This window comes from Macrobrachium nipponense, chromosome 42 (genome assembly GCF_015104395.2).
Source record: "Macrobrachium nipponense isolate FS-2020 chromosome 42, ASM1510439v2, whole genome shotgun sequence".
Classification (NCBI taxonomy): domain Eukaryota; kingdom Metazoa; phylum Arthropoda; class Malacostraca; order Decapoda; family Palaemonidae; genus Macrobrachium; species Macrobrachium nipponense.
The window spans coordinates 3119101-3129392 of NC_061103.1; the positions used below are offsets into that span (position 1 = coordinate 3119101).

The window sequence follows — 10292 nt, forward strand, 5'->3', positions numbered from 1 at the left end:
GGGGGGGAGAGGGTAGGTGGAGCTGTTTACTGGTGTGTTCCTATCCATTTCTGGATAATGGAGTGTTTTGGTCTATTAGTACAAGGACAAGTGTAGTTATTCTTTACGATTAGTGATTCACGATACCCTTATAAATTACGCACTGGGGGTAATGCACTAAAGAAAAATCTCGCTCTGTTACGAGTGTTCGTTACAGAAATAGGTATTGCCCAAAAACGTGCTTGCACTGTCTCTGAAACCCATAGTAGACATGCTGCTTAGTTGTCAATCAAGTTTTTATAACCAAGTATTTTTTACAAGCTAGCTATTGAATAAATTTGTATTTTTCTCAGTCAAAACATATGCCCCTCCAATGCTAACTTTCCTCTTTTAACGACTTCTGGTCATTGCAAATTCGGCCCCATAATTTCTTATGGTGCGAAAACAGACAGAGGCCCATGGACCGAAAACGATTGCGTCACACTACGGCGATAATCCAGCAGTAAAACATCTTCATATATCCAAAAAGTAAATAATAAAGATATATATGCGCATTACGATTATAACAATTACATGTATAGCTGATAACAATCTGCACGAATAACTGGTAAACTGTTCTGCAATGACAGTTGAGTATAGCAATTATTTACAATAGGTACGAAAGTCAAGATGTCGTGACGTATAATACAGAACTTGAAAGAACGTTCTAAATTCAGAAAAATAATTACTTAAATTTGAGTCAGAGTCGAGTTACTTTTTCAATAACGATATTTTCAAATTAATCATCATAAATATGTAAAATATTGATGTTTTACTACTTATTTTAAAATTAGCCAAGAGCACGCTTCTCGTCATCTTCTACCCCAACAGCTGTTTACGCCTGGCTTCTTGTTGATGAGAAATCGTGTTTCGATTGTTGTGATAAAAGTGCTCCAGCGTCTGTGGGTACAAGTGGTGTGCGGATTTATCACAGGAAATGGTTAGTTTATTGACACAAGCTACTCCGTAAACATCGAGATGGCGTCAATCTTCTAAATACCTCGAGTTTGTAAGTAAAAAAAAATGTTTGAACGCGTTTTGGTGAGGTTTCCACTACGTTTTGAGACCGTTTTCAGTACCCTCTGTTTTAAATCTGTTTAAATCTTAAAATTTGGCCTTAATTTCTAACTTTGGGGAAAATACTTACTTCGAAAGGAGAGTAGAGGTCTTTAGCTCCGTTTCTCACCAACAACAAGTCGCGACTGATGCCCATCTCGGGTGTCAGGACGCGTTATAATGTACTGGCTTGCATTGATGGTAGCTGGCCTGCGTGGCCTGCTGTGATGATCTACCCTATGACTGGCCCCTGGGGGTTAATTACAGTCGTCTGAATAGTAAATATATATAGGGTAGATCATCACAGCAGGCCAAGCAGGCCACCTACCATCAATGCAAGACCACCCTCCGAAAAAGTAACATTATAACGCGTCCTGACACCCGAGATGGGCATCAGTCGCGACTTGTTGTTGGTGAGAAAACGGAGCTACAGACCTCTACTCTCCTTTCGAAGTAAGTATTTTCTCCAAAGTTAGAAATTAAGGCCAAATTTTAAGATTTTTAAACAGAGGGTACTGAAAACGGTCTCAAAACGTAGTGCAAATCTCACCAAACGCGTTCAACATTTTTACTTACAACTCGAGGTATTTAGAAGATTGACGCCATCTCGATGTTTTTACGGAGTAGCTTTGTGTCAATAAACTAACATTTCCTGTGATAAAAAAATAAACCCCCCCCCGCACACCACTTGTACCCACAGACGCTGGAGCACTTTTATCACAACAATCGAAACACGATTTTCTCATCAACAACAAGCCAGGCGTAAACAGCTGTTTGGGGTAGAAGATGACGAGAAGCGTGCTCTTGGCTAATTTTTAATAAGTAGTAAAACATCAATATTTTACATATTTATGATGATTAATTTGAAAATATTCGTTATTGAAAAAAGTAACTCGACTCTGACTCAAATTTAAGTAATTATTTTTCTGAATTAGAACGTTCTTTCAAGTTCTGTATTATGACGTCACGACATCTTGACTTTCGTACCTATTGTAAATAATTGCTATACTCAACTGTCATTGCAGAACAGTTTACCAGTTATTCATGCAGATTGTTATCAGCTATACATGTAATTGTTATAATCGTAATGCGCATATATATCTTTATTATTTACTTTTTGGATATATGAAGATGTTTTACTGCTGGATTATCGCCGTACTGTGACGCAATCGTTTTCGGTCCATGGGCCTCTTGTCTGTTTTCGCACCATAAGAAATTATGGGGGGGGCCGAATTTGCAATGACCAGAAAGTCGTTAAAAGAGGAAAGTTAGCATTGAGGGGCATATGTTTTTGACTGAGAAAAATACAAATTTATTCAATAGCTAGCTTGTAAAAAATACTTGGTTATAAAAAACTTGATTGACAACTAAGCAGCATGTCTACTATGGGTTTCAGAGACAGTGCAAGCAGGTTTTTTGGGCAATACCTATTTCTGTAACGAACACTCTTAACAGAACGAGATTTTGCTATAGTGCATTACACCCCAGTGCCGTAATTTATAAGGGTATCGTGAATCACTAATCGTAAAGAATAACGACACTTGTCCTTGTACCAAGAGACAAAAACTCCATTATGCAGAAATGATACGAACACGCGTATAAAGCTCCACCTACCCTCTCCCCAACCCCAACCCCCCCCCCCCCCCTCCACCGCCATCCCTTTTCTTCTTCGTTCCTCCGCCTTCCTTTCTCTCTCTCTCTCTCTCTCTCTCTGTTGCCATTCGGTATGTGTTGACCCTCCAAACTGGGTATAAGACTACACACAAAACGTTGAAATTGGTGAAATTAGGCTATGTATTGGAAGTATATATACATAAATATTAAAGCAATTTTATCATTATTGCATTACTATGACAACTAGAATTCATGGAAACAGTTTATAACCTGTTAAGCGTCACCCACGTAATAATACGTTTACCGCGATCTACTCGGTAGCGCCTTCAACGGGATATTACGTTCAAGACTTTAACTGTGCTTGTCAAGCCGTCAGCCCCGTAATAATACGTTTACTCGCATAGAGAGTGTAGGAACATCATTTGGTAACACTCTCAGCACATGGGAAACTTATTTCCAGCCTGGCAACTCTTTCCTGGTGGTCGCTTATGCTAGAAAACTGCCTGTCCCTGTTGGTTTTCTTTCAATACGCTTCGGGCGTTTGATCGAGACAAATTGGATTTCGCGTCTTTCACAATGAATGTCCCAAAGAGGAGGCATATTTCTTTAGGTGAGATCAATCAAATACTAGATGAGAGTGTGATATTGATAACCTATTTGATGATGAGAGCTCTAGTTCTGAATCCTCCAGTGATGATACAAACTTTTCTTCCAATTGCGGGCAGTGAAGATGACTTTTCTTTGCCGAGTGGACTGGACTCCGAGAGAGAGAGAGAGAGAGAGAGAGAGAGAGAGAGAGAGAGAGAGAGAGAGAGAGAGAGAGAGACAGTTAATTACAGTATGAATAACAAGCATAAAAATCAATATTAACTTTGAAAAACTATCATCAGTGCTTATGATCGCTGATTACAAAAAAAGCGTGACGGTACGTTAGCAGCGAGCTCATCAGGGGGCGGGGTACGCTTAACAGGATAATGGAACGGCGTATGTGTGAAAGAAGCTCCAACTAATGTGGCAACGATGATGTTTTTTGCCATTCTTAGCATGCAAACATTAAAGCATGCAAACATTAAAGCATGCAAACATTAAAGGTTACATTTATTTCTGGCATACGATTATTTAAGAAATTCAAAATACTAATAAAGACTGAAATCAATGAAAAGTGCTAGCAAAAACAAAAAAGCAAAAAAAAAAAAAAAAAAAACGTAGTCGTTCCCCTATGCACTTTTCCGTATTCGTTCCTCTATGGTTTTCGCAGCCAGATGTACGAAAACGTTAGAAACATTTGATTTTATCTACGTTAGAAATATCTGTAATTTTTCGGGGTAATTTGGTTGCAAAAAAGGGATAATATACATGAATTAAATCAAAATTTTTAAATAACAATGTAAATTTAAACTAAATAACGAGTAAAGTAAACAGTTTAGGGAATAAAACTTTGCAGTTTCGTCGTCTGTCGTCGTCTGCTGTTTGTAATTGTGTTTATGGCGCGCGCGCTTAGAAACCAGGAACAGCAACGGGGGTTTAAAGTGCAATGTGGAGTGAACTGAGACCAAAATGTGTATAATACAATCAAATAAGCACTGTGGAGTTTCATTTGTGATGGCAGTAAGGATAAAAACCGCCGATTACAAGGTAAGAATGAATTCAGTTCCAACCATAACCCCGGGAATAACAAGTTTCATACTTTCACTAATATAGGCAACAAAATGTTGTTTTATTGTGCTGATTACAACTGCAATCTTGAGTAAGATCAATAAACGTTACATACATACGCTAACATTGTTCAAATGAGTGCTGGGAAGGCTGGGGAAAGATGGTGTCCGTCACTGATGAGAACCCGTCCATGAAAAACGTAGCCGCCATATTGGATTTAAAACTGCCTTGAAAACATATTTTACGAAGAGCTCACATGCTTATTTTAGTTCGTATGGGGCTTTCATATATCACAATATGTTGACGAAACTTCAGTCTTTTAAATGGTATGCTTAGAGTTGCAATTGTATTCATGTTTCACCAATTAAATATCGAGTGAATAAGACCCGTCTACCGTGATGAGGGTTGGCCTGTTGTGATGTTTCCCCCTATTACTTAAAATTCTTGTTCAGTAAATATATTACTTAAAATTCTTGTTCAGCATAGATAAACCGCAACTGTCACAGTCTGGGCCGCCACGGATAGGTACCCCAGATCTACCGAAAAGTGAATTTCCAAGGTAGTAGCTACTACTAGGCTACTGTATAGGCCTACCTGCTGCGAAGCAACCCCATTGGTAGTTAGTCAAAATAAATTTTTACCCAAACTCAGACGGAGATATTAGTATTAAGATTTACCCAAACTAGTAAATACAAGTTTAGTTCTCAGTAGGCTATTTTGCTTAATAAACAAACCACCTGCTGGTATAGTACCGAAGTAGCGTACCTAGGTATAGGCTATTCCTTCAGCCAGTGGGCTGGGCTACTGGGTATGAATGAATCTGATATAATAATAGCTACAGTATTTTGTTATTTTTAACGAAAAATAACTCATACTATTCATGGCCAACACTGGCAAATACAAATTCACCGACCTTAGACAACTGTGCAACCTCCCAACCACCGAAAATTTGAGAAAAGACAATGGATATTTGAGCCTTACAGTATTTCAACCAGAAATGACACGTCAGTGACGTCACTGTGACTCAGCGTTGCCGCGAAGTCCGCACGTCCCCGAGAATTTAGCTCCGCACCGGGAGGTGTAGTGTTAATTGCCAAGCAATGTTATGTTGCTACACTAACTAGACGAAATAGTCATCCTAGTTATATTATATTAACCGTATCTTTTCCAGTATATGAGTTGGTTTTACTAATTAAACCTTTTTAGAGTTAGATTTTCCCCTTTCCGAAATTCAGGTGCTTCATATATTTAGAAACATTACGTAACTTTAATGAGTAAAATTTAGAATCAAACGAGATACGCGGACAATGTTCAGTCTTGAAGCTGGTTTATTACATTCGATATATATATATATATATATATATATATATATATATAATATATATATATGTGTGTGTGTGTGTGTGTGTGTGTGTGTGTGTGTGTGTGTGTGTGTGTGTGTGTGTGTGTGTGTGTGTGTGTGTGATATTACTGTTTTATATTTATGATTGTTGCATATGATTTGATGCGTAAATTAGGCTACAAAGTGAACTAGGCCAAGTAAATTAATTCATAAAGTTTTCAGCAAAAAGTGGGAAGTTCCAAAAAAACTGCACGAAAATGTATTTCTTTACTAAAAACGGTTGGTTTTGCATTAATTTCTTTGCGTTCCCCACAGAGTAAGTTTACAAGCTCCATAAATCCTTCGATATTCATAAGTAGTTTATTCTTTCTTTTCTTTTTTAAGCCACATTTGTCACTTTAGGTAATATGCTGTATGTTAAATCAAACGTTTGCTGAAGTATTAATGATAATAAACAACCTAATATATAAAACATAGGTCTAGGCTTAAAATCAATGCCATAAACATTGTAAACTGACAAAAACGATATGAAACATGTAGGTCTATATGCCACCTTTTATGATCCGGATATTTTGAAATGAGATATTTCCCCAAGAGAATGGATAGCATATTGTGCATGATTTATGGTATACATGTGCCAATCTTAAGCCAAAAGAATGCCCTATTCAGGACTATGAGTTTCAAAAAATTGGAAAAGAGTACATCATAATTGGTCCTTTTTTTATCGATAAGCTACATTAATATAAAGAAAATCCACGATTATAATACACCACTTTGTAGCATACTGATATCGAAACTTATTCGGTTATAATCAGTTGAATCACTTCAACTGATGAAATTGCCTAATACATATTTTATGTTGTTTTCTCAAAAAAATAAATAAAAACTCTACACATGACTAAGTTTACATTAATTTAAGTCAGTCTTCACCCAAAGATTTCACAAATTAACCAAATTTTACTAACCTATATATATAATTACAAAGGCAAATTGAAGATTGCTGGACCTAAAGAATGAATGCCTTGGGTTACGTCATCTGCTGTTGACAAAATCGGTTCTTAATTGAAAATCGTATATGATCGTATCTGATATTGGCTCACGAACACTCGAGACTAGTGAAAATGGTTAATTTGTCAAAAATATTAGTATTTTCAAAAATATTATATAATTTCAAGCGCCGCATACGTGAGGAGTGCAGACCTCAGCTCTGCATTCAATGCCGCCCCCTCGAATCCTCTCCGCCCTTTTGGTCATTTCTCCGCGGTTTGGCAACACTGCTGTGACTGAACTCTGAAGCAATGCTCTGAAGGACAACAAAAGTGGAGGAATACACAATACAGCCGACAAGTGACAAGTGACAGGTGAGGTGGGCGGGGCAAATTCCTGACTAAGTTGTCGTACTGGCACTTCAAAGTTATCATTTCTCTACCAAAATGATCGTAAAAATATATCGTAAAATGAAGGTGATTAGTATAATAAATGGCGGAATCTCTATCAACGCAACATTTCTTGGTATAAGAATAAATACATGTACATCTTATAGGTATATTTGTTATAAAGTAAAAATAGTTTTAATTAAAGTGTGATATTAAAAAAAAAAGACATATGGAACAGAAACTAAAACCCTTTTTTAACGGTCGAACATGGCATTTAGATGGCGTAAACTTGACACAAGACACTTTTGGCTTTTAATACACTCGGAAGCCAACAAAGGGACATTAACAGGATCTTTGTTTAAACTACATCTGATTTTTGTCTTCGACAGATTGCTAAGCAACTCTTTCACATTCAGATTAGAATTTAGGAAAGACTGACCACACAGAGCAAAATGTGCTAGTTCAGATAACTTATTCCACTCTAAAACTCCTACCCAGAATTTTTCACCGAATAGTTGTAGTAGCTCCTTGTAAAGAATAGCTACATCATCAACCCACATAATCCTAAGGGAAATCACGACCTCTCATTTTGTAGGTAATCATTACCAGTGGAAAACGTTTAATGTTGATGAAAATGCTTTTCAATCAACAGTCTCAGAAAAGCGCAAATCACAGAATTGTCGTATAGAACGTTCGATAATTGGAGAAGGTATCGTACATCGTACGAATGGCGGGCTGGGTGGCGGCGGGTTAGGGGTTGGGGGTTAAATAGCTTACTCTTTCAGCCAAATTCATAAAAAATAATCAAACTTGTGAGTATAGCCACTCATATACACCACAAAGTAAAGAATAGTATCACAATTATCTCCACTAAATTATGAAAACAGGGTATAACTGATGCTGGAAATTTTCAAAGGGACTACTTTCGCGAGATTCGTCTTCGCCAGTGGGTTTCCCGATGATTATGACTGAATCTATCTTTGACTAATATAACACATATATGGGTCAGGGAATCCATATAGGAATTCATCCATAAAGATAAATATCGTATTCTCGTGTCTGGCGTACTTGTTTTAAAAACAGCATTTCCCTTGGACAAAGGGCTAATTGGTTGGCAATGCCTCACTGGAATTACACACAGAAACATTATGACTGATGACGATTTTACCTGACTTGATAGACACTTAAATACATCTATAGAAAAGTATAATTTCAATCTATTTGTCTTTAAAACAAAGGAAGGATGAAGTTATGTATGTTTAATGGAAGAAGTATATATTCTTGCAAGTTTTCGGGAATAAACATCTATTAGAACTGTAAGATGAGAGATGAAGTGAGTCTTAGAAAAGGCGAGGAAAAGAGGTAGCAGATAGGATATGTGCATAAAATCAGGTGGAAACTTAGAGTGCATTGGCAAGCGAATACACATAAAAGTGTGAATAGGTATCTGATCATAATAAACCTTCACTATGACTAGCCAGATACCTAGTACTTGACACCAAAACCCTCTTTCTTTACCATGATGTTTCATTTGTGGATACTTTCCCATCAATTGCTAATTTTTCGTATATATTTCGTCTTTTATTATATTTTTTGTTCATTATACCGCTCACGGTTTCAAGCGTTCCCTTCGCAATATTCCGAGCAATGAAAATAACCTTAGACACTGCTCCAATATATAAAGAAAACGAGATATAAATTATTGCTTAAAGAAAATTGAACTCGAACGGTGACTAAAATAAAATGTTTGCCAAGACGCTTGCGTTAATATATCTTGTGATCTACTGGGCATTATTTGACTTAAAATATTTCCCATAATAGTATCAATACAATGGTCATCATCATTATTTTTCTAGACTAAACACAAAACTATCCCCATTTTCGAACACGATTTCCAGAAGGTCCTATAAAATATCTACCTATATCTCTTATTCATATTCAGTTATATAAGTTTGTTTGTCGTTTTCAGCGAGAGAAATATTTTAGGGCTGTTGCCTTGTATAATAAGGCGCCCTGTGAGGTTATGTTAGACTTGCGATAATCTTACGCTAAGTCGGTTGGTTCTGACTTCCATACTCATTGGAGTGTCTTGGGGTTTGATGATTACTTACGAAGTCCATATCTTCTTTGGTTATGACGACGGAGATGTGTTAAACTCATGATGATAGTTATAACTTCATTCGATCTCTTTCTGATGTGAGGTTCTAGTAGAAAACACTGAGTACAAAAATACATCTATTCTTCTGAGATTACAAGATGAAATTGTACAAGTCTGCCAAAGATGATGGCTGATTGAATTCTACATGATGAAACTCAGATAAAAATGGACAGGTCTTCTAATGACGATGGCTTGATCGCTTCTCCTCTACAATCTGGTTTACAATTCATAAAGGAAGCAGACAGTAGCTCGAACATACAAACATACACACAGATGACATAGAATGCAAATCACGTAGGCCGCTTGAGCTATAGGTCACGGTGTTTGTCTCAAGCAGGAAGCTTGGACTAAAGTTTATAAACAAATGAATGACTACAGGTGACGGCACTAGACACTGACTGATTAGAACAAGTCATCTTAGCCTACTTTATTGTATACGTCATCTTAGCCTACTTATCGTCTCTGGTCTGATCACATTCCTGCAAGCAATCTGGTTGACCTCTTGGGTCACTGGTTTTAATTAATCATAGTTTTAGTTTTTTATATATATATGGAATAACATTCCATATTTTTATTATGTAACACTTACAAATATATCAAATATGCTTTGTTCTCTTCGTAGTTAATGGAAGTTAATGCATAGTCAACAGATAATTCTTATTTTAAAAGGTATTTGAATGCATAGCCAACAGATAATTCTTAATTTGAAAGGTAATTGAATGCATAGCCAACAGACAATTCTTAATTTGAAAGGTAACTGAATGCATAACCAACAGATAATTCTTAATTTGAAAGGTAACTGAATGCATGACCAACAGATAATTCTTAATTTGAAAGGTAACTGAATGCATAACCAACAGATAATTCTTAATTTGAAAGGTAATTGAATGCATAACCAACAGATAATTCTTAATTTGAAAGGTAACTGAATGCATAACCAACGAATAATTCTCATTTCAAAAGGTGATTGAATTCATGGGACGAAAATGGCTGAAACTGCAACAATGCTTGGCTTTATGGACCAATTTTCATGATTCATTTATATCTTGGATCCATTTCTTCACTTTGTTTA

The 10292-nt window shown here is 36.6% G+C and overlaps 1 long non-coding RNA gene across 1 annotated transcript in view; it reads right to left on the reverse strand.

Moving 5' to 3' along the window:
* LOC135212940 (uncharacterized) overlaps positions 1-5403 on the reverse strand; it is a 48337-nt gene extending 42934 nt beyond the window's left edge. The window contains exon 1 of the long non-coding RNA XR_010314029.1: positions 5258-5403. This is a non-coding gene — a long non-coding RNA (uncharacterized LOC135212940). The remainder of the gene's footprint in view (positions 1-5257) is intronic.
* Between the last annotated feature and the right edge of the window lie 4889 nt (positions 5404-10292).